Genomic DNA, 24,879 nt, shown 5'->3' on the forward strand with positions numbered 1-24,879 from the left:
TCCTACCTGGGATGTGCTGCCCAGGTCTTTCTGTTTGTTTTTTTCATTTCAGCAGAGTTTTCTCTCCTCACCATCATGTCCTATGACCGCTATATGGCCATCTGCAAACCCCTGCACTATGGGACCCTCGTGGGCAGCAGAGCTTGTGTCCACATGGCAACAGCTGCCTGGGGCAGTGGTTCCTCTATGCTGTGCTGCACACTGCCAATACATTTTCAATACCTCTCTGCCAAGGCAATGCCCTGGACCAGTTCTTCTGTGAAATCCCCCAGATCCTCAAGCTCTCCTGCTCAGATGCTTACCTCTGGGAAGTGTGGGTTATTGTGGTTAGTATATTTGTGGATTTTGTGTGGTTTGTTTTCATTGTGCTGTCCTATGTGCAGATCTTCAGGGCAGTGCTGAAGATCCCCTCTGAGCAGGGACGACACAAAGCCTTTTCCATGTGCCTCCCTCACCTGGCCGTGGTCTCTTTGTTTATTAGCACTGTCATGGTTGCCTCCCTGAAGCCCCCCTCCATCTCCTCCCCATTGCTGGATATGGTGGTGGCAGTTCTGTACTCAGTGGTGCCTCCAGCTGTGAACCCCCTCATCTACAGCATGAGGAACCAGGAGCTTAAAGACACATTGAAGAAGCTGATTCAATCAGCTCTTTCTCAGCAGCAATAGCCTGCTCACGCCTCTTCAGAAGTGATTTCAAATTCATCTTGGGAACCTCCTGTGCTTTGGCCACTTTATCTGTGATGACCATGTTTGTCCATGTCTGCATCCACTCCACTTCCCCAGAGGCATGAACCCAGCCTGCCTGACCCAGAGGCCTGTTCACGTGTGTCTGGCACAATGGTACAGCTGGCTTCTCGTGTCGCACCTCTGTAATAAAAGGGGATTTCCTCATGGTGGTGTCTGGAGGTTGGGCTCTTCTTCCAAAGCTGAGCTCAGGCTGAAGAAATTGCCCCCACAATGCCGTGCTGCTTTGCTTGGGTTCTCCCCATGGGATGAGGGGAGGAGGGCATGGGACAATGTGTTAGAGAATGGGCCTGGGCTGAGCCTTCACCTGTGGGTGCCCAGTTCCACCCGAGATGGTGAGTGATCAACAGGGATCTGCTTGGGACTGTCACCCCATGGCTTTCAGGCACCACAGCCCGCTCGCTCTGCAGAGCAATACCAACAGCACGGGACCCTGTGGAGGGCACAGGGAGGAGGAAGGAGCGGCAAGTCAGGCCAGCATGGACAAACTTCCATGGTGAAAGGCTCTCTGGGGGCAGGGACATGTCTGGAGAAGAGAAAGCAGCAACTCTGTGCTTCTAGGAGGGAATAAATGACAAAGAGATATCTATTTCTGAATGCACCAGCTCGGGCAGGCTTCTCTATTGCTTGGGTGGCTGGAGCAGCCTGAGGATGCCCTGGGCCAGGAGCCTTTTCCTGGGAGTGGGGCTGGCACAGAGGGGTTTGCTGGCCGTGGACAATAAGGCTGTCTTGGAGACAGGAGCAGACACTGGCCTCCATCTCCTCATGCCATGGCTGGCCCTCAGCCCTGGGACTGAGACACCTCTCTGCCTCTCTGGCAGGAGCTACTGTGAGCTTCAGAGGGGCTGGGGCTGTGGGGTTGAGTGTGCAGAGCTTTGCAGTACCCATCAGTGGGCACTGCCATGGGGTCAGCCCAGAATGGGCTGCTTTTCTGGGCTGGACAGAGATAGATGGGTAGGGGACGGAAAGTGCTGGGGACCACCAGATAGGGACGGGGCTGGGCTGGAAACTACTTGGGAGAGGAACACACTGAAGTTAGCTGAGCTGCCTGACCATGCAGGGTGAGTACTCACACCAGGGGGTTGCTGGTGCAGAGTCAGGGCTTGTGGAAGGCAGCGGAGACTTGCAGACACAGGAGAGAGGAGGCTGGTCTGTTGTCTTTGGTGGCATGGACAGCTGGGGAAGGTGCCCCAGGGCATTTGTAACACAGACAAACACCACCACCCCCAGTGCCCGGTTGCACCACAGCACTACCCTTCAAGTGACATTTCCTTTTTCCTCATGCCCAGGCTCAGACTCCAAACCTTCTCCTTTCTCATGCTGTTTCCTCTACAAAGGAAATCTTCATCCTCTCTGAAAGCACCCTTCAAGCAGCTGCAGGCCATGACAACATTGTCCTTGGCCTCTACGTCAGGAGGCCAAAGCAGCCCAGGTCCCTCAGCCTCTCCACACAAGTCATGGGATTCAGCCCCTTCACCCCATCTTGGCAGATGTCCTCTGCACCTTCACCAGGTCCTCCCCACTCCTGCAGAACATGGAGCCCCACCCCAGCACAGATTAGTTCAGATGTGGCCACACCCCTGCTGAGTCAAGGGAGGAGCTAACTCCCCTTGTCTGGGTGGCCACACTCCTCCTAATTCAGCCCCATATGCAGCTGGCCTGATTCGTGGTCAACATGCTGCACTGGCTTCCTATAGCATCCCTTGTAGCAACCACGCCTTCTCCTCAGGCTCACTCCTCAGCTGGTCAGCTCCAAGCTTGCCTTGATACATGGGGTTATTCTGCCCCTGACGCAGGACTGGCCACTTCTCCTTGTAAAACGTGGTGAGGTTTCTGTTGGCCACCGTGTCCTGTGGTGCCTCTAACAAGATGGCAGCATGAGGAACTGCAGGACAAGACGGATGATAAAAGGAGGCCCTAGTCTAACGGACTTGCAGACCAAAGTAAGAATTCGCAATACAGCCATCCCAGACACACCAACAGAGGGCACCAGGCAAGCAAAGCCAGGGCCAGTGGGCAAAGGGAAAACAGAGGTGGGCTTCTTGTGTGGGAGGGTTGGAGGATGACCAAAGGGGAGGGGGAAACATGGAAGAAGGAAGTTGGAGGTGAAGCAAAGGGTTCAACCAGGGCTGTTTGTGGGCACCTGTCAAGTAGCCCTCAATCTCATTTCTCCAGCAGGGAAATCAGCATGGCTGGGCACACCTCTGATGTGCCTCGACAGGAATGCACACAGTGTGGGCAATTCCTGAGCTAAAATCTCACTTAGATACCCAAGACACAGCCAGATAGCTCACATCACTGGAGGGTGGCCATGGATTGAAGCAGGCTCTTTAGGAAGAATGGGGCAGGTTGGTGAGGAGGGGAATTTCACTGTGTGTCAAGTCAATATGTGAGTGAGCAGAAGGACAGCATGGAGCTCTGCCTAGAGCCAGGTGAGAGCTGATGGATCAGGATTAGTAGGCAGACCGATGTGGATAACATTGTAGTTGGTGTCTGCTATGGACCAACCATATCAAGAAGAAGCAGCAGATGAGGCCTTCTTCAGACAAGTAGAAGGAGCTTCTCATTGCAAGCCCTGGTCCTCATGGGGGACACTACCCAGTCAGACGTCTGCCTGAGGGGCAGCACAGCAGGGCACAAGACACTCAGGAGGATTCTGGAGGGCACCAAGAACCTCCCAATCATTCAGCGAGAGTGTGAGGAAAGACAAAGTCCACCTCCACCTCAATCTGGTAATTCAGTCTGGACATGAAGGGCATCAAGACAGGATTTAACAACGACACCAGCAGCAAAAGGAAGGCTCGGGAAAATGTTTGCCTGCTGCTAGATGAGGCAGGGGCCCTGGTGACAGAGAGCACAGAAAGGGCCAAGAAAGGGCCATGCCTTCTTCCTCTCTGAGTTTACTGGTAAGAACAACCTTCAGGAATGCCCGGCCCCCAAGACCAGAGGTAGGGCAAGGAAGACTTACCCTTGGTGCAGCAGTCTCAGGTTAGGGAACATTTAAAGAAACTGCACGTGCATAAGTCCTTGGGACCTGAGGGGATGCACTCGTGAGTGCTGAGAAAGATGGCTGATGTCATTGTAAGGCCACTTGACATCATGTTGGAAAGGTCGTGGGGATTGGGCGAGGTTCCTGAGGACTGGAAGAAAGCAAATGTAAACCCTATCTTGAAGCAGGGCAAGAAGAAGGATGCAGGGAGCTGTCAGCCTGTCTCCCATGATACCCCTGTAGACAAGCGGAGCAAGTATGGACTAGAGAAGTGGAAAATGAGATGGATGGAAAAGTGCCTGAATCCCAGAGGGCTGTGTCCAGTGGCACAAAGTCCAGCTGGAGGATAATCACCAGGGGTGTAGCCAGGGGTTGATGTGGGTCCCGTTCTATTCAGCCTTTCATTGGAGTCCTGGAGGATGGGACCAGGGGCATCGTGAGCAGGTTTGTGGATGATACAGAACTGGGAGGAGTGGCTGGTACAGCGGCTGGTTGCACTGCCGCTCAGAAGGACGTGGGCAGGCTGGAGAAGTGGGCAGAGAGGAAGCTCATCAAGTTCAACAAAGGGAAAGACAAAGTCCTGCCCCTGGGCAGGCATAACGGCATGGACCAGTACTGGGGGCTGGGGGCTGACTGCCTGGAAAGCAGGTTTCTAGAGAAGGATCAGGGGGTCGTGGTGGCTAACAAGCTGGCCACGAGCCAGCAGTGCGGCTGTGTGGCAAAGCAGGCCAACAGCCTCCTGGGCTGTGTTCAGGAGAGGTTTGCCAGCAGGTGGAGAGAGGTGATCCTTCCCCTCTAGTCAGCAGTGCTGAAGCCACATGTGGAGTGCTGTGTCCAGTGCTGGGCTGCCCAGTACAAGAGAGACATGGAGTGACTGGAGCGAGTCCAGGAAAGGGCCACAAAGATGATGAAGGCACACAAGCATCCTTCAGGAGGAGAGGCTGAGAGAGCTGGGACTGTTTAGCCTGGAGAAGGGAAGGCTCATGGGGATCTTGTCCATGTGTATCAATACCTGATGGGAGGGAATGAAGAAGAGGGAGCCAGGTTTTTCTCCATGGTGCCCAGTGACAGACAAGGGGTAGCAAGGGAAGCACAGGAACTTCCATCTCAACCCAAGAAAACACTTTTCTGCTGTGAGGGTGGTTGAACACTGGAACAGGTTGTCCAGAGAGGTTGTGGAGTGTCCATGCATGGAGATATTCAAAATCCAGCTGGACCCTGTATTGGGCATCCCGCTCTAGACTAGACTAGGCCATCTCCAGAGGTGTCGCCAAGAAGAGTCAGAAGGAACCAGTGGAGGTGTCCAGTGCTACGCTCTGCTCTGAGCAGGGAGAGCTTGTCCGTTAGATCAGGTTGGTGAGTGCTTTTCCCACTGGAGTATTGAGAATGTCTGGCCCACACCTGCATCCCCACATGTGGCCCTAGACCTCTGCTGGTGAAACCACCACTTGGGACAGGGTGCATTCAGGGCTGGGGAAACATCCTCCCGGCACAGTTCCCACAAGCGACCTCAGTGCCTCATTCCCCTGCAGCCACCCAGCTTTGACTGCCCACCCCAGCACCCGACCCCTTCCCTGCCTTGGCCATGGCCCCTGTGAGGGTTTGCAGACAGCCCTGCTCTGGGGTCTGCTGGGGTCTGCCAGGGTGTGGGGATGTGTGAATCCATGCAGGTCTGGATGTTCCCCCAGTGCAGACACTGAGCCCAGCAAGAGGACAGAGCAGGTCCAGTACTGGGGAGAACCCCCAAAACTTCCCCATGCCCCCCCCAGCTTACTTTTCCTGCAGCCTTTGCAGCTCCACCCGTAATTCTTCATCGTCGCTGTCTGTCTCCCCATCACTGCTTATGGGGGATGATGGGGATCTGCGGGGTCGAAGGGGGGCAGATGGCAGATGGGGGGTCCCCCGCTCCTCCCCCATTTTCACTTTCTGAAATGGGGTCCTCCCAAGCGCTTTTGGTTTTGGGGGTTGATTGATTTGGGTTTCGTTGACGGCTGGAAGAGGATGGTGACTAGTATGGACACTAGGAGCTGGGGGGTGCTGGGGGCTATTTGGGGCATCGGTGGGGTAGTGTTGAGTGTCCCTGGGGCAGTTGGGCATCAGTTGGTGGTCCGTGCGGGCAGGCCTGATCTCCCTGTGGGCAATTCTGGGTCCATGGGGGCAGTTTGGGGTCCCATGGCATGTGGTTTTGGGGTCAGTGAGGAAGTTAGGGGTCCCTGGTGTTGTTTTGGGGGTTTCTGGGAGTAATTTGTGAGTCCCTGGGGGCAGTTCACAGGGTTGTGGTGTACTTTGGGGGTCGCTTGGGTGATCGGGGTGTCCCTGGGTTAATCTGTGTGTCCCTGAAGACGCTGGGCATCCCTAGAAAGTGGTGGGCCCTGGGGGAGTTTTGAGGTCCCTGGGACAGTTGGGGAGTCCTGGGGCAGTTGCGGAGTCCCTGGGGTAGGTTGAGGTTCCATAGGGATAGTTTTTGGGGTCCCTGAGGTAATTTGGGGTCCCTGAAAGCAATTCAACTGGTCTTAGGGGTAGTTTGGGTGTCCCTGGGGGCAGTTTTAGGCATCCCTGGGGTAGTTTCGAGGGTCCCTGGGGATAATTCAAGGAGCTTTAGGGGCAGTTTGGGGGTCCCTGGTGCAGTTTGGAATCAGTTGGAGGTCCCTGGGTGCATTTTGGGGGGTCCTTAGGGATGTTGTAGTTCCTTGGGGGTAGTTTTAGGGGTTCCTGGGGTAGTTGGGGGTCGCTTGGGGAAGCTGTGGGGACCCAGGGGCAGTTTGGGCTTCCTCGGGGTAATTTTGGGGGTCCCTCGTATAGGTTGAGGGTTCCCTGTGGTAGTCTGGGGATTCCTGGGAAAGTTTTGTCATCACCGGGGCAGTTTGGAGGTGTCTGGGGGCAATTTAGGGTCCCTGAGGCAGTTTTGGGTGTCCCTGGGTGTAATTCAGCTTCCCTGGGGATAATATGGGGGCCTCTGGGGCAGTTTTGGGGTCCCTGGGGGTAGTCTGGGGGCCCCTGGGGTAATTTTGGGGCAGTTTGGGGGCTCCACAGAGCAACGTGGGGGTCCAAGGGGGTGCTCCCCCCAGCCCCCCGGGGAACCCCCCAAAACACTCACCTGGCAGCTCCCCCGATGGGGGGGGGGTCTCCAAGATCCTCCACCTACCTGTGGGACAGGAGCGGGTGTAAATGGTGGGGATATATAGGGGGTAGCTATGGGGAGTGGTATATATGTAGAGGGGTATATATGGGGAGGGGTATATATGGAAACTGTATATATGGGGATATATTTGGAGATTATATATGGGGAGGGGTATATATGGGGGTCTATATGGAGAGTATATATATGGGGGTATATACGGAGGGTATATATATGGGGGTGTATAAGGGGCATATATATGGGGAGGGGTGTAAATATGGTTATAACTGAGGGGCTATAAAAAGGGGGGTATAAATGGGGGCTATAAATGGGGAGGGCTATATAGGGGGTATCTATGGGGAGGGGTGTAAATGAGGTTGTAAAATGGTTAAAAAGGGGGTCTAAATTGGGGTATAAATGGGGGGTACATATGGGGAAGGGTGTATATTGGGAGGAGTATAATGGGGAGGAGTGTATATGGGGGTATATACAGGGAGAGGTATATAGGGGGATATATATATGGGGAGGGTAATACATGGTGGGTATATGGGTAGCATAAAGAGGGGGTATAAATTAGGGAGGTATAAATGGGGCTGAGAAATGGAAGGGCTATAAATGTGGGGGCTATAGGTATATGTGTCGGGGGGCTATGTGTCCCCCGCAGCAGAGAGGGGCTGTCACAGTCACCGGGCCCAACGTTTGATCTTGCTTTCCCGGGTCTTCTTGCTGACGAGGTTTTTCAGGCAGGGACAATTAAACCCCAGGGTGATATACCGTACCCCCACCAGTGGTGGGATGGCCCGTGGTCCACTGGGGTGTGGGGTCCTGGACAAACAGGGTGCTGAGGTGGCCACCAGCACCCCCAAAATGTCTAGGGGAGCCAGGGGTGTGGGGAAAATGATTGCTGCTCTTTGAGGGACACCAAAGTCTTGGGGTTTGAGGGACATCAAGGTCTTGGTGTTGGGGGTGGTCATTGATGGTCCTTGATGAACACCAAGGTCTAGGGGTCTAGGGCTGGTCATCAATGGTCCTTGAGGGACACCAAGGTCTTGTGGCTTGGGGACAATCATCTCCAGTCCTTGAGCAATGTCTAGGTCTTGGACTTGTGGGACAATCATGTCCAGTCCTTGAGGAACACTAAGGTTTTGGAGTTGTGGATGGTTGTCTCTGGTCTTTGATGTGTCTTATGTCATGTCTGAGTAGCTCATAGGCCTGGAGTAGGCCCATGGCATGTGTAGGTGCTTCTTCTAATGCCACAGCTGCCTGAGGAGCTGGTAGGGCAGGAGCAGGCCCATAGTTTCTGTAGGTGGTTTTGAGGTCATTGGTGCCTGAATGGCCGATAGGCCAGGAGCAGGCCAATATCAGAGGTAGATGCTATGACATCCTCTGTGGCTGAGTAGCAGATAGGCCAGGGGCTGTGCATGAGCTTGTGATGTCACTGCTGCCTGAGTAGCTGGTAGGCCAGGAGCTGGCACATAGCTTCTGTAGGTGCTCCTGATGTCACCAAAATAATATTTTGACCATGCCCAAATACGGCTTTTTGGAAGAAACATCAGGAGCAGAAGTCCATACACCGCACACACACGTGTGACACTGTAACTCATGCACACACAGTGCCAGCAGTAGAAGGGTGTGAGGTCACCATCAGGATAACCCATGAGCACACAGCAGTGGCCGTGGTCACGTCACCGATGGCACCCCATGGCTGTGGGGCTCGGTGCAGAGCGTCCGTGTGCTGTCACAAGGGCTTCACGGAGGACGGGAGCTGCCCGGCCCCGTGCCTGCGATGCCGAAGGAGCAGCCCCTGCAGCCCTGGCTGGAGCAGTCGGGGTGGGGGTGGCTCGGGGACCCCGCAGGGATGTGCCTGGGCACGGCGACAGGAGGAAACCACAGACTTCCTGCCTGGGCGCTGCGGGGGGAGCGTGGGGAGTGCTGCGAGGCCACGTGGGCTGTGGTTTGTGCACCTGCAGGCTGGAGCTCCCGATGCGCCCGCGGGGAATAACGGCCCCTCGGTGACACGCTGACAGTCAGGGATCTGTCTGAGCCTCTGGGCTGCACGTCTGCTGCCAGGGCAGGGACACGTCACAGCTCCGGCTCCTGCGAGGGACCTTCCATGGGGCTCTCCAGGGAAGGAAGGGTGAGCCAGCACTCCTGGGACGGGGCTCTGGCCTGGGCTAAGGCCCTTTCCCAGGTGCTCTCCCAGCACAGCGGGGTCTGTAGCAGGGACAGGGGCTGTTTCCTTCCCTTCCTGACACAGCCTCCGGCGCAGTCCCAGCCCTGTGCTTCCCACGGCACGAGGGTGGCTGGACACTCTCACCTTGGGCTCTTGGCTGTGCCTGGCATAGGAGATGCTCAGTGCTCCTGGTTGAGAAAGCAGGGTTGAGGGGGTGAAAAATCCATTTACCCCCACACAAGCAGCCCTGTCCTGTGACGGCTCCCCACCACGGTGACGTGACACCTGTAGCAGAGCCGTCTGTCATATATGGTCATGAATGGCGCTGGAGAAGTTCATTGGAGGGCCGGGCTGTGTCGGAGGGGAGATAGCTCCCGATAATGTCGAAAAAGGCCCTGCTGCTTTGATTGGCTCATCCTGTAGCTGGGCTGGCATCTGCAGAGATATATTGCCCTCCTGTCGTCATTGTCCCCAGGAGTCCCCAGGAGCCGTGGCAGGGAGTGTGGCAGAGCAGGGATGTGCTGGCAGGGCAGGAGGCTCAGGATGGGCACAGAGGGAGTCCTGTCCCCTCGGATGCTGGGGCTGCTCCTCTGGGTACAGCTGTGCAGCGGTAAGTGCCAGTTCCATTGTCCCCCAGCCCAGGCCCAGCGGGTAGCAGCATGGCCATCGGGATGTGTCCGGGAATGGGGTTTCTTTGCAGGTGCTACTGAGGTGAGGGCCAGAAGGTGCTCAAGTCCATGGAGCCTGTGCCTGCCTGTCTGGGTGGGAGAGAGCGTGTCCTTTTCCAGGGCTCCGTTGTTTGGGGCAGCCTGTGCCTGGCTGGACGCAGAGACACCCTGTCCTGGGGTAGCCTTTGGGGACCCCCCGTTCCCCAGCACTGTGCCTCTGGAGCCGGTGGTGGCCTAGCTGGGGATGGCAGCAGGCAGAGATCCCCAGGGCACTGCCAACCTCTGGGGTACCCCAGAGGCTTTGTGTGCTGCTCACTGCCCCCTTGTTCCCGGGGAGCCCTGAGCCCATGAGGGCAGTTTGTGCCCCGCAGAGAGAAGGGGACGGGGGCATCTGCGTCGAGAGACATCCTTCCTGGGGGGCCTGTCCCAGTGCAGGGCTGGGCCGACACCTGGGGCGAGGAGGGGATGTGGGTGTGGGGATCACTGGAATGGTCTCGGTGGGAACAGGGAAAGCCCTGGGGGTGCGGGTGGGTTTGGATGGTGGCAGGGCAGGTGGTTTGCATGGGAAGCTGCAGGGCTGTGTACACGGGGCTGTTCAGGGGGTGCTGGGCTGGGGAAGAGCGGGTGCCCTGTGCAGGGCTGGGCACAGTGTGCAGGTGTGCGTGGGCAGGGGGCAGGTGGCCGTTGGGGTGGGAGAAGGTGCCTTGTGCGGTGGGATGGCGAATGACCCAGCAGGGCCAGACCTGCACACCCCCAGCCTTGCACAGCCCGTGGGGATAGAAGGGATCCCCGCACCGCACTGGGGACAGCCTGGAGGGGAGAGGGCTCCCACCCTGGCACCTCTGACATGGCCTGGGCTGGGGGATCCCCCAGACCTGCAGTGCTGCGGCTTGGAGCTCCCCTGACCGGTGCCATGTTGGTGTTTGCAGGGGCTGCAGAGGTGAGGCTGGTGAATGGCGACAACGACTGTGCTGGGAGAGTGGAGGTGAAACAACAGGGCCAGTGGGGGACCGTGTGTGGTGACTACTGGAGCATGAACGACGCAGCAGTGGTTTGTAAGCAGCTGGACTGTGGGTCTGCTGTTGGAGCTCCTCAATATGGACATTTTGGGCCAGGATCTGGCCCCATTTGGCTGGATGATGTTGGCTGTAATGGCACCGAGTCTGCCCTGTCTGACTGCCCACACAGAGGATGGGGTGAACATGACTGTGAACACAGGTTTGACGCTGGAGTGATGTGTTCAGGTAAGGGGACAGCCTGTTCTCCATCTTTAGGGGTGGGTCAGGGGAAGGGACCTGGCTGTGCCCTCAGGGAGCAACAGGCCAGGAACTGGCCCCATTTGGCTGAATGATGTTGGCTGTAATGGCACTGTATCTACCCTATCTGACTGCCCACACAGAGGATGGGGTGAACATAACTGCATTCACGCTGGTGATGCTGGGTTAATGTGTTCAGGTAAGGGGACTCCCTGTTCCCCACCTCTGGGCATGTGACGGGGGAATAGACCTTGCATGTGTCCTCAGGGAGCAACAAGTGGGCACTGCAGCACTGCCCAATGTGGTCGGTCACACTGCTGAGCTGGGACTGTCATTGCTGGTGTTCTCAGTGCCTGAGAAAAGCCCAGAGGGAGCCTAGCCCAGGCTGAACTAACCCTGCCACAGTGTCTCAGCCTCTCTTCAGTCAGTGTCTTGGGCTGCAGATGAATCCTCCATCCCTGCCCTGGGGTGTCCACTGATCCCCACTGGTCTGTACCCATTCTGCCAGCTCCCAGCCAAAAATGCTGAGGGTCCCTGTGCTGGAGAAACCAGGGGGACTTGCTTGGCACTGCACACCTTGGAGGAAGGGCATGAGATGGCTGGTCCCCTGGGGCATTGCCCTTCACAGCCATGAGTACCTCAACTGAATCAAAAGGGCTTTTCAGAGAGCATGAGTGCTGGGCCCTGGGAGAGGAGCAGGGTGGCACAAAGCCCTTTCACTGCCTGTCCCCAGGGCTCGGCTGTGTGGTCCAGCAAGCTCCTGCAAGGCTTGGGAGCTTGGCCTCTGCCTGACTCTGGCTGCTCCCTTCTGCATCACTGCATGCACAGGCTGGTAACAGGACGTCCCTGGTGCTGTGACAGCCCCATGGAGACATAGCCCCATGCAGGCAGTGCTGACCTGCTGCCCAGCCTCTCCTGCCTGCCCATGGTTCCCCACACTGCCCCATGAAACAGAGGCTTTGGCCGCACTTTCTGACTCTCGTCTGTGCCTGCTGTTATCCTTTGAGCCAGCATGAGCCCAGGGGGACATGCAGGTCTCCTGTCCCTCTGCCTGGATGTTGGCTTGGGACCTGTGCACCTCTGGACAGAGCCCTGTGTGCCTCGCTGAGGACACCCCCTCCGAGCAGGCATCGGAGAGGGCTGGACAGGCACCAGCCATGGTAACAGCTGCACCATTTCTGTGCTCTGTGACATCTCCCCCTAACAGCAACCTCCCAACAGCCCAGAACAGCCCTGGGAGCAGGGTGCTTTTCTGGCTGCCTGAAGGTCATGGTCCTGCCTGGTCGCAAGCTCTGCAGGGGCTGAGCAGGCTGCAGCAGTCATTATCATCTGGGCCAGTTCTCCCGGACCTGAATTGCGCACACCACACTGCAGTGCTGGCGGGACCATGCTGGGCAAAACGCGGCACCTTGTGCTGCATCAGATTGTCCAAGCAGTGCCTGGTGCGGCAACAGACACATAACCTTGAGTGCTGTGATGGTGTAGAGAAGGTGTGCAAGGGGGCCTGGATGTTTTTGTTTCACCAATGCTGCACCAACAGCTTCCTCTGGGATTTGCAATGGGCTATTTGGTCACGGCTTGCTTGGAGGTGATGCAGGATGTGGTCATGTATCTGTCAGGGGACTCTGGGATCTCCCACTTACTTTGTTTTTTCCCAGGCTTTGTCCGGCTGGTAGAAGGGAAGAGCCGCTGCTCAGGACGTGTGGAGATCCATGATGGGGACCAGTGGAAAACTGTCTGTCACTCCCACTTTGGACCCAAATTTGCTGACGTGGTCTGCAGGGAGCTGCAGTGTGGGGTGGCCCTGCCTGTTGCTGGGGCAGCTCAGTTTGGAGAAGGGGTGGGTCCCATGTGGGATGGAGAGCTGCAGTGTGTGGGGAATGAATCCCTCCTCATCTCCTGCCCCAGGGGGTCCCGCAGGGACCAGCCCTGCACCCACATGAGCAGCGCTGCTGTCACCTGCACACGTAAGGACTCAGGGTGGGGTGTTGAACACTGGGTGAGCTCCAGCCTGAGGGGGGGCAGGTTGTGCCTGTGGAGACAAGGGAACTGGGGTACCTCTTCCCACAGGCTGGCAGAGAGGTGACCTTCCTGGGGCATCCTAGACAAGGGCACGGCTGGGCTGATGCCCGAGGACAAGGAGGGGGCATGGGTTGGGAGGGCTCACTGGCATCATCCTGTTGCACCACAGGGGACACAGAAAGTCGTGAGGGTGGAGGATGAGCTGGGAGATGCCCAGGGCAGGCTGTGGTCCAGGGGAGCTCAGGACCTGGGCAGAAGCAGCAGTGTGTGCTTGGGGGAGCCATGGTGGGGGCAGGTCTCTTCTCAGGGTGCTGGCTGGGGAGGAGCGGGTGCCCTGGGTGGGTATGAGCCGGGGGTCAGTTTGCAGGGGACCATTGGGGTGGAAGGAAGTGCCAAAGTCTGTGGGGCCACAAATGACCCAGCAGGGTTGGAGCTGGGCATCCCCAGCCTTGCACAGCCCGTGGGGATAGAAGGGAGCCCTGCACTGCCCTGGGGACAGCCTGGAGGGCAGTGGGCTCCACCCTGGCACCTCTGGCTGGACCAGGGCAGGGTCTCCCCCAGAGTTGCATACTGGGGATAAGTGTTGTCTTGACTGGTCCTTTGTCAGTGTTTGAAGGGGCTGTGGACGTGAGGCTGGTGGACGGCAACAACCACTGTGCTGGGAGAGTGGAGGTGAAACAACAGGGCCAGTGGGGGACCGTGTGTGGTGATGACTGGGACATGCAGGATGCTGCAGTGGTTTGTAAGGAGCTGGACTGTGGGTCTGCTGTTGGAGCTCCTCAGTACGGAGTCTTTGGGCCAGGATCTGGCCCCATTTGGCTGGATGATGTTGGCTGTAATGGCACCGAGTCTGCCCTGTCTGACTGCACACACGGAGGATGGGGTGAAAATAACTGCCTTCATTCTGGTGATGCTGGGGTGAGGTGTTCAGGTAAGGGAACAGCCTATTCCCCCCCTCTGGGCATGTGATAGGGGAAGAGATCTTGTGTGTGCCCTCAGGGACCAACAGGTAGGCACCGGAGCACTGCCCAGTGTGGTCGGTCACACTGCTGAGCTGGGACTGTCATTGCTGGTGTTCTCAGTGCCTGGGAAAAGCCCAGAGGGAGCCTAGCCCAGGCTGAACTAACCCTGCCGCAGTGTCTCAGCCCGTCTTAAGTCAGTGTCTTGGGCTGCAGATGAATCCTCCATCCCTGCCCTGGGGTGTCCACTGATCCCCACTGGTCTCCACCCATTCTGCCAGCTCCCAGACAACAGTGCTGAGGGTCCCTGTGCTGGAGAAACCAGGGGGACTTGCTTGGCACTGCACACCTTGGAGGAAGGGCATGAGATGGCTGGTCCCCTGGGTCATTGCCCTTCACAGGCATGAGTACCTCAACTGAATCAAAAGGGCTTTTCAGAGAGCATGAGTGCTGGGCCCTGGGAGAGGAGCAGGGTGGCACACAGCCCTTTCACTGCCTGTCCCCAGGGCTTGGCTGTGTGGTCCAGCCAACTCCTGCAAGGCTTGGGAGCTTGGCAGCTGCTTGACTCTGGCTGCTCCCTTCTGCATCACTGCATACACGGGCTGGTACTGGGACGTCCCTGGGGCTGTGATAGCCCCATAGGGACATAGCCCCATGCAGGCAGCGCTGACCTGCTGCCCTGCCTCTCCTGCCTGCCCATGGTTCCCCACACTGCCCCATGAAACAGAGGCTTTGGCCGCACTTTCTGACTCTCGTCTGTGCCTGCTGTCACCCTCTGACCCAGCATGAGCCCAGGGGGACATGCAGGTCTCCTGTCCCTCTGCCTGGATGTTGGCTTGGGACCTGTGCACCTGTGGACAGAGCCCTGTGTGCCTGGCTGAGGACACCCCCTCCGAGCAGGCATCGGAGAGGGCTGGACAGGCACCAGCCATGGTAACAGCTGCACCATTTCTGTGCTCTGTGACATCTCCCCCTAACAGCAACCTCCCAACAGCCCAGAACAGCCCTGGGAGCAGGGTGCATTTCTGGCTGCCTCAAGGTGATGGTCCTGCCTGGTCGCAAGCTCTGCAGGGGCTGAGCAGGCTGCAGCAGTCATTATCATCTGGGCCAGTTCTCCCGGACCCGAACTGCGCACACCACACTGCAGTGCTGGTGGGACCATGCCGGGCAGGACAGGGCGCCTCCTGGAGCAGCGGGGTGTCCGAGCTGTGCTGGTGCTGCAACAGACACATAACCTTGAGTGCTGTGATGGTTTAGAGAAGGGGTGCATGGGGGCCTTGATGTGTTTGTGTGAACAATACTCCCCAACACTTTCCTCTGGGATTTGCAATGGGCTATTTGGTCACAGCTTGATTGGAGGTGATGCAGGATGTGGTCCTGTATCTGTCGGAGGAATCTGGGAACTCCCACTTACTTTGGTTTTTTCTAGGATTTGTCCGGCTGGTAGAAGGGAATAGCCACTGCTCAGGACGTGTGGAGATCCATGATGGGGACCAGTGGAAAACTGTCTGTGACTCCCAATTTAGTCCCAAAGCTGCTGATGTTGTCTGCAGGGAGCTGCAGTGTGGTGTGGCCCTGCCTGTTGCTGGGGCAGCTCACTTTGGAGAAGGGGTGGGTCCCATCTGGGATGGAGAGCTGCAGTGTGTGGGGAATGAATCCCTCCTCATCTCCTGCCCCAGGGGGTCCCGCAGGGACCAGCCCTGCACCCATATGAACAGCGCTGCAGTCACCTGCACACGTAAGGACTCAGGGTGGGGTGTTGAACACCGGGGATGTCCCGGGGTTCGGGGAAGAGAGCAAGGTCCGTGCTGGGCTGGGCGTGAGGACAGGAGGGCTGGTGGTTTTTCTGCAGCATGAAAATAGTGCAGAGGGAGAAGAAAGGCATGCTGTGCCTCTGGCCTCTCCGCCAGCTTCTGAGGGTACAAGAGCACCAATCCACCCTCAGTCCTCCTCCTCTCTCCCCAGAGTACACAGGCTTCAGGCTGGTGAACGGCAGCACGGTCTGTGCGGGGAGGGTGGAGGTCCAGGTGCTGGGGACCTGGGGGACCCTCTGTGCCTCCCGCTGGGATCTCTCGGATGCCCACGTTCTCTGTCGTCAACTCAACTGCGGGTTTGCCGAGTCCCTTCCTGGAGGAGGGCATTTTGGGAGAGGACTCGGACCAGTCTGGAGAGACTCATTCCACTGTGACGGGACTGAAGTCCACCTGGGACAGTGCCCAGTGATCACCCTGGGGGCCTCACCGTGCTCCCATGGGAACAACGCCGCTGTCATTTGCTCAGGTGAGTGCTGGGAAAATGCAGCATTGAATCCCTTTGCCCCTTGTGTGTGACATGGCCACCCAAAGCAGGGGTCCCATGGCAGTACCAGGCTGAATTTCTCCCTGGACAAAGCACTGTGTCCCCAGGAGCCTTCTGGAGGGCTTTGCCTGGTCAGGCTGACCGCTCTGCTGTGGGAGAGCTGAGGACTGAATGGAGGCAGGCACCTGCCCTCAGGGCAGCAGCTTAGGCCCCTGTGCCACTGCCAGGCCTGGGCTCCTGTATTTCTCTCCTGTGGGACGAGCCCAGGACAGGGCTGCGGGGCTCTGCTCCATTCCTCTGGCTACAGACAACCGCATGCCATCCCCACAGAGAGCCCTGCAGAGCCTCATCCCACCACCCAGGCAGGAGCAGCAGCTGCCTGGGTGCCCCCAGCAGCAGCAGAGCTTGGTGAGAGCTGGATAGCAGGCACGGGCTTTGCCCTCTCCTCTTGTCAGCACAAGGCTCAGACTTGTCCTGTTTGGTTGGAAAAGTCCCCCTTGCCCTCCTCCCTGAAGGGTGCCATGCTCCCCAGTGCTGCCGATGGCTGTGGCATCTCTGCTCTCCCCAGGCTCAGCCGGCTTTGCATCCCTGCGGCTGGTGGGTGGAGGGAGCCGGTGCGACGGGCGATTGGAGATCTTGCAGCGTGGGACGTGGGGCAGAGTCCTGGATGACCAGTGGGACGTGCAGGAGGCCAACGTGGTGTGCCGGCAGCTGCAGTGCGGACAGGCAGAGGCAGCCTACAACCCCCCAAAGCCTGAGCGAGGGACGGGCCCCGTAGGGCTGCGAGGGGTCCGGTGCACAGGCAATGAGACCAAGCTGACCCTCTGCAACACCTCCCTGCCCGAGAGTGCACTGGCGGAAGGGGTTGCAGAGGACGTGGGAGTCATTTGCTGGGGTGAGCGGCAATGCATGGGCCCCCCAGATGATGGGTTGTGTGGGTAGCCAGGCCCTGACAGCCACTGGGGTTTCTCCCCACTGCAGGGAGCCGGCGGGTCCGTCTGGTGAACGGGGCTGGGCGCTGTGCCGGGAGAGTGGAGATCTACTACCAGGGCAGCTGGGGGACCATCTGCGATGACGACTGGGACCTGGCTGATGCTGCTGTCGTTTGCCACCAGCTGGGCTGTGGAGGGGTGGTGGAGGCGGCCAGCTCTGCTCGGTTTGGGGAAGGCTCTGGGCAGATCTGGCTGGATGGCGTGACCTGCTCTGGGGACGAAGCTGCTCTCTGGGACTGCCCTGCCAGGCCCTGGGGGCAGCACGACTGCGGGCACAAAGAGGATGCGGGAGTCATCTGCTCAGGTCTGTGCTGGCAGCTCTGGTGGGAGACTGCTGCCGGGGAGGCCAGGACGTGGGGAGAGCTGGGCATGGCCAAGGCTGTCCCTGGCTGCCACTGAACCCCGGCATGATCCTGTGGACACCCACGCACGGGCACCCTCAGTCCCTCTGGGGCTCCCTGGGGAGCTCAGCCGTCCCCAAGTGTTAGCAGGAAGGGCAGGGGTGTCTGTGCATCAGGGACTTCTCTCTGCTCTTGGGTGCAAGGGGCACGTGCTGGCCCTGCCCCTGCCTGGCTGAGGGCCTGGGAAGTGCAGAGGTGTCCTGGCTCCCACAGCCCCACACCAGCCTCTTCCCCCTTCCTGCCTTTCCTCCCAGAGTTCCTGGCCCTCAGGCTGCAGAACAGCGACGGCTGCTCCGGGCGCCTGCAGGTTTTCTACAACGGGACGTGGGGAAGCATTTGCTCCAACTCGATGACTCTCAGCACAGTGTCGCTGGCATGCAAGGAGCTGGGCTGTGGGGATGGAGGATCCCTGGAAAGAGGCCTGCCCTATGGCAAGGTGTCTGGCCCTGCATGGCTGGATAATGTGCAGTGTGGGGAGAAAACCAGCTCCTTCTGGCAGTGTCCCTCCACTGCCTGGGATCCACAGTCATGTGAAGACCTGCGAGACGAGATCCACCTCACCTGCAATGGTAACTCTGAGCCACTTGGGCACAGTGTCACCCCAGCTCCTGCTTTCCTCTATGCACAGCCAAACGTAGAGGGGCTATTCCTTTCCATGTCAGACCCTTCTGCTGCCGGTGGCACAAACATGACCAAAGCCACACAAGTGCAGCAGCAGTTGTCACCCAGGTTGCCAGCAGCACCTGGGGGAGGCAGAGATATCGCCAGGGGAGGTCTCAGAAGAGATCAGACAGGCTTCAGAAGAGCCTCCCTTCCATAGACACAGTACTGCTGCTCTGTGAGCTAGGGACCTTTAAGGGGCTGAACAATCAGGGTCCCCCCAGTCCTGCGCGTGTCCCCTGAATGACCGGGCATCAGTTGCTGCCATGACCAAGATGGTACAGGGAGGCACAAGCAGAGCTCATCCTCGCTCTCTTCTGCACCATCCCACACACCAGCCCCTTCACTTCAGGGTTTCTTTCTTCAGGGGAACGCCCAGAAATGTCCCCGGAGCCATTGGCCCCATGCCCCAACTCCACGAGCTGCACAGGTATTGAGCTGCTCCTCTGTGTCCCCTTCTTGTGTGGCAGGGCTCTGCCTGCTGTCTCAGTGCCATGGGAGGTCTTTGCCTTCTCCAGACAGGGAGAAGATTCGTGCCGTGGGAGGCGAGGACGGGTGCTCGGGCAGAGTGGAGGTGTGGCACCGTGGCTCCTGGGGGACGGTGTGCGACGACTCCTGGGACATGCGGGATGCCGAGGTGGCGTGCAGGCAGCTGGGCTGTGGTCCTGCGGTGTCTGCCCTGAATGAGGCTGCATTTGGGATGGGGCAAGGTCCCATCTGGCTGGAGCAGGTGGAGTGCCGGGGGACAGAGCCATCCCTGCAGGACTGCTGGGCCCGGCCCGGGGATGGCGGTGCTTGCCGGCATAAGGAAGACGCTGCGGTGCGCTGCTCAGGTGAGCGGCAGGGCTGGGACCCCTTGCTGGAGTATTGGCAGGGAGGTGGGGAAGGTGTTTTGGCCCCTTGGTCCTGGCATGGCCCCTGACCTCCCAAGAGCAAGAGCGTTCCTGCAGAGTGCAGGAGCCTGGTGCCAGGCAGGGAGCAGCCTCGGTGGAACTGGGTGTCCTCTGAGCACTGCCCGTAAGGCCCTAAAGCTAACCCCTGGGCTGCCTGTCCCACCTGGGCTGCCTGCCACCCAGAGCAGAGGCCCTGGCCCCTGTCCCGATCTCCTTTTCTAGCACTACTGGTGGGGCAATTTGGGTGGGATGTGTCAGGGACATGTACAGACACACACGTGGTGTGTTGGGGAGGAGGCTCCCCAATATCTGCACACCCACCCTCTCAGCCCAGCTCTCCTTTTCCTCCTCTGCAGCTCCACCCAGGACAGCAGCATCCCCAACCCGAGCAGGTAACTGGTCCTCTTGCCTGAGGCTGGGTATCCCTGGGGCCAGGCTGTGACCCACAGCTGGATGGAAGGGGCTCCTTGCTGGGCTGGGAAACTCCCAGGAGGAGGCACAGGGGTGGTGGTGGTGGAGTTGGGGAGGGTTGGAATGTACTCAGCAGGGTGGAAGCTTGCCCATCAGTCACCCCTGGGACCCTCCACCCCCTGCTGCCTTGTGTGATGGGCGCCAGGGCTGGTGCTGCCCCATCGTCTCCCACACCTGGTGCTGCCCCTTCCATGTTCTTGCCCATACAGGTCCCATGCGGGGCCGTTTGCCCAGCAGCGGGAGAGTCTCCATGCCCGTCATCATCTGCATCATCCTGGGGGCCCTCCTCTGCCTGCTCCTGGCCCTCCTGGCTGGGCAAGTGCTAAGGGCCAGGTTGGGACGCAGAGGTGGGTCCTTCCACAGCAGTCCCAGGTGGACATGTCTCCTGAAAGATCTGTGGGGTGCTGTGGGGTGTCAGTGAGGGTCACAGGCAGAGCTGGAGGGGATGAGACTGTGTGCTGCCACCTGTCCCATGCACCGCCCCATTGACTGCCTGGCCATGGGGCACCAGCAGCAAGGGTTAGAGAGAGCCCAGAGGCATGGGGGGCTAGCACTGGGGCAAGGAGAGAAATGGCAGACTGAGCATGGCCAAGGCTGGCAGTGCTCTGGGTAGTGCTGGAAGGGGCTCTGGGGCAACAGAGATGACAGGATGCGTGTGGGGCAGTAGGGTCCATCTCCGAGGTGTCAGGTCCCCAGCCTATCCCTCTGCCCAGCCCTGCCCTCCCCATGGCAGGGCAGGGGCCCTGCTGTAGACCCATGGGGCAGACAGGGAGCAGCTCCAGTTAGAGAGGAAACATGGGAGCTGGTACAGGGTCAGGCAAGGGGGCATGTCCCAGGGGCCAGAGGGGCATGAGCGCTGTCTCTGAAAGGATGATGCGAGGGTGATGCTGCCCCAGATGATCTCCACAGCAACATTGCCCTCACTGGGGGTGCTGCAGCCGTGCCTGGACAGTGCAGTGGGTCTGTGCTGTCAGACCAGTCCTGGGCTGGCCCAAGCAAGAGGTCTGGGGAGCACAGTGGGATCCATCACCCCTCTGCCTCTCCCTGGGCCAGCCCTGCCTCTGTCCCCAGGCTCCAGGAGAGCTCAGGAGCTCTTTCCCGAGGCCGTGTACGAGGAGATCGGTTACAGCCCAGTGTGGGAGAAGCAGACGAGGTTTGGTCGCTCAGGTGGGTGTGGGTCCTCCCTGGAGGCACATCTGCAGGACCCTTTCCCCTGGTGCCAACCCAGAGATGATCCCCTGAACCCCGCCTCACTGTGGTCCCTGCAGCGCTGGGGCTGTGTTGTCTGTGGGGGAGCATCCAGGGTGTGGGTCCAGGAGAGGAGCTTTCTCCCCACCAGCTTTGCCTGTCCCAGCTGCACAGCCCCTCTCTTCCTGCCCCTGCACCCCATGTGACACCTGAGGAGTGAGGGAAGGGGCTGTGCTGACCGTGAGACAGGTCAGTGGGGCTCGCTCCATAACACCTGCTGTGCATCTCTCCAGGCTCCTATGCAGAGGAGTCCCTGAGCCAGCTGCAGCCCTACTCTGGGGACACCGAGGAGGAGGATGGTCTGAGATCAGCACCAGGTAATGGAGACAGGAAGGTGTTGGTCTCCCTGTAGACATGTGATGGACAGAGGTGTCACGGAGTGTCACCATGAGAGATGGGGAGGACATGGGGGTCTCCTGTGGTGCTGTCAACACCAGTGTCTCAACCCTGTGTTTCCATGTGCATCGTCCTATCCTCTGCTCTGCAGGACATATCTTCTCACTGTCTCCAGCTCCCCTCTCCTTTCAGATGTTCTTGTTGTGCCTGGAGGTAACCCAGCAGATGGCTATGATGATGCCAAGGAGGTTCCTGACTTTGGGGAGGGTGCTGCTCCCGAGCAGGGAGCTTGGGAAATGCCCAGGGTGCCAGAGGAGGGCTCCAGGGATGCACTCGGAGGTGAGAGGGAAAGATAGCGCTGCTGGTTCCTGGGGTGCCATCCCTGGTGCCACCCCTGTCGCTATGGTCCTGACACCCAAACCTCCTGGGGATTGGGAACCTGCAGCGGGAGCTTTCCTTGGAGGGACTGTGGGTGGGAGAAGGAGCCGAATGTGCTGAGGAGCAGGGAGGAAGGTGATGTACAGACCCCATGGGCCAACTGCACTGTCCTGCCTTGCTGCTTGCAGGGGGCAGCCTGCACTCCCGGAGAAGTGCTGGGGTCCCTGGAGCTGAAGGAGACACCTCGTCCCTGTCCCTGGGGAGCATGGGCTATGATGATGCTGAAGAGGTGTCTGTGGCACATCCCCACGAGGACACAAAGGCTGTGACACCACAGCTTGGTGCACAACAGTCCCTGAGCCCCAGGCCAGGAGAGCCCATCCCTGCTGTGCAGCTGGGTGCAGCCAGGAGGGAGGAGAGCTCTGTGCAGCTGGGAGAGCTGTGAGCACCAGGGAAACATCTCCCTTTACCACAGGCAGCAGAAACCGCCTGCAGTTTCCTCTATATTTATTCCCGCTTTTACACTGTGCGTCCATATTGGTTCTTATTAAAAGTCTCTGAGGGCTTTGACCCAGAGCTGGGGCTTGCCTGCCCAGGTGTTGGGTCACCTCCCTGAGGCTGATGAGGGGGAGCAGAGAACGATGACACAGTGGTAGGCAAGGGGCACATCTGAGGGACAGCAGGCTCGGGGTCAGGCTGTGGGGCTGCGAGAGCCCATGGTCCCTGGGGAATAATCCTGCTGCTCACCCCAAAACACCCCAGCCATCCCCAGGGTGGATCATGGCCCACGGATTACCTCCCACAATGGTGAGGATGCAGCTCTGCTCCCCACTGCCCCAGCACAGGGTGCACAGCCACTTTCTGGGACACACGGGGCTGAGATTCCCTCTCCTCATGCTCTGCCAGGACCCCAGTCTCCATGGGCTGTTCCATGGGGTCCAGCCCGCACCTGCCTGAGGCTGGGGAGTCAGGGCAAAAGCAGCCCTGGAGATGCTGGGGATTTAACCCAGGACCTCCCACATGCAAAGCAGGCGCTCTGCCACTGAGCTACATCCCCTTGACACCTGCCAGCAGGAGAGACACTCTCCTCCCGTGATGTGTCTATGACGAGCACAGTCCTGTTGTCCCCTGCGTGCCCAGGGACTCTCTGCAGAAAACAGCACTTGAACCCTTCTGAGGTGGGCAAGCTGGGACTGGCTCTGTGCTGGGGCCTGATCCTGGCACAGGGCTGCACTGCACAGTGCTGCCCCTTCAACGCCTCTGCAGGGCAATGGGGCAGAAGGAGGCTCTTGCTGCAGGTGCTGCTCCCACGCTCTGGCCCACTGCGGGATGGGTCGATGGAGAGGAGAAAACCCGTTCCCCTGAGCCTCCTCTGCCACCCAGGGCAACAGCCCTCTGTGCCACATCTGTCCCCAACTCCACAGCAGGAGCAGTGCAACAGGGTGAGGGAAATGCCCTGCCTGCGGTGAGGTGCCCACAGGCTCCGATGGCATCCCAGGGCATGCTGTGGAGGGGACGTGGTGGCAGAAATCTTATAGTCCTCCTCCAGGCACCAGGCCTCCCCCTGCAGCCCTCTGTTCCCCAGCATCCCTGGAGGTGACTTGAAGAGCAGGCTTCCATCTCCATGGGGCTGGACATGTGGGTTGGGCTCAGGGACCTTCCCATTCCTTCAGCACTGATGACTGTCCTGGCAGCAAAGCAGTGCCCTGGGACAGCCCTGGCTGGGGTCTCTGTGGCAGGGTGGGTGAGTGTGTTCAGCTGGTAACTCAAAGGCTGATGCTTTGACCACATGCAGGGATGGTGTCCTCATGGTGGCACAGCTGGGACAATTGTGTTGCCCAATGCCATAGAGTTTTCCCTGCTGAGCCCCTGCCTGGCATGGGGGTTTGGGGGAATCAAAAGCAGACCACAGTGCCTGTGAACTTCTGGAGTGGTTGAGTGGAGTTAAGGGGATAGACTGCTCACCTCTTCTGCTTTGCACACATGACCCCAAAACCCATCCTCGGCAATGGCTCTCCCGTTCTTGCTCAAGAAAGGCCTAGAAGGACTCTTCTGGAGCAGTGATAATCCTGCAGGCACTACCTCTGCGGCCAAGCATGTTCAAGCTCATGCTCAAAGCTGACAAGACAGTAACTGTGCTTGGAAACACAGTCTCTCCCTCTCACCACCTCTCACGTGCGCTCAGTCACAACAAAAGCCAAACTTTTCTGCACGTGCATCCCTGAGGATCCAGCTACGAGTCAGCAGAACTGCACAGGGTTAGAACATGCACATTGTTGTGCGACTGTAGTCCAGCACGTGCCATTCTTTGGGCTGACTGGGGAGAGGCTGAGACTGGAGACAGAGGGAGCTGTGCTGGGTCACAGCTGTCACTGTGTTCCTGAGGGGCGAGCAGAGCTCTGTAGCGGCAAGAGGTTGCAAGAGGGGAGCCCAGCAGCTTGTTGGAGCTCATGAGCAGGTCTTTCTTCCTCTGTGCAGGGACTGATGGCTGTGAGGGGCTGCAGCTGCTCTAGCCAGTGCAGTCTGGTGGGTGAGTCTATTTGGGCACGGCTTTGCCAGCTGTCCTTGGCATATCAGAGGTCTCACTGTGACAGACCTCTGGAGGGAGGGTGCTGCCATTCAGGCCTCAGCTCCAGGGAGTGCCTCTCCCTGGGACTGGGGTCACAGTGGCCTCCCCCATGGGCAGTATGCTCTGGTCTGCAAGCTGAGGTCCAGGTGCAGGATGTGTGTGAGGAGGGGAGCAGTCTGTGCACCATCAAGAATGACAAAGAGGAGAGAGACGAGGTCTTTGCAGAGACCCCGCAAAGGAAAGGTGCCAATTGCTGTGGAGCAGGGAAGGAGGGACAGATGGAGAGCACCCCAAAGAAGCACTGAATGGAGAGTCCTGTTGAGGGGAAGGCTGGGGACTTGTGGAGCAAGAGGAAGGGTCCTTCTAACCTGCAGATCTGCAGCTACAGTGCAGGGGCAGTGCTCTGGCAAGAGGTGAAGGAGCAAGGAGGACAGGGTAGGCTGGAAGAAGCAGGCAGGCTTTGCAAAAAACTGAGCAAGGATACCACTGTATCAGCCCAGGGTTGAACCAAGGACCTTTAGATGTTCAGTCTAATGCTCTGCCAGCTGAGCTACTTCAGCCCTGCCCCAGCAGCCCTTGTCCCAATTCCACCCCTGCCAGGCCACAGGCTGACACACATGAGGAGCATTCCTTGGGGAGGGTCCCAGGGAAGAGCTGTTCCTGGCCCTGGGCACAGGGACCTGTCCTCTCCCTGCCTCCATGGCC

The 24,879-nt window shown here is 58.8% G+C and overlaps 1 pseudogene; it reads left to right on the forward strand.

The window, feature by feature from the left end:
- Positions 1-8,372: 8,372 nt before the first annotated feature.
- LOC142403593 (scavenger receptor cysteine-rich type 1 protein M130-like) lies at positions 8,373-22,050 on the forward strand (annotated as a pseudogene).
- The last annotated feature ends 2,829 nt before the right edge of the window (positions 22,051-24,879 follow it).

Source organism: Mycteria americana, unplaced genomic scaffold, assembly GCF_035582795.1.
Source record: "Mycteria americana isolate JAX WOST 10 ecotype Jacksonville Zoo and Gardens unplaced genomic scaffold, USCA_MyAme_1.0 Scaffold_39, whole genome shotgun sequence".
NCBI classification, from domain to species: domain Eukaryota; kingdom Metazoa; phylum Chordata; class Aves; order Ciconiiformes; family Ciconiidae; genus Mycteria; species Mycteria americana.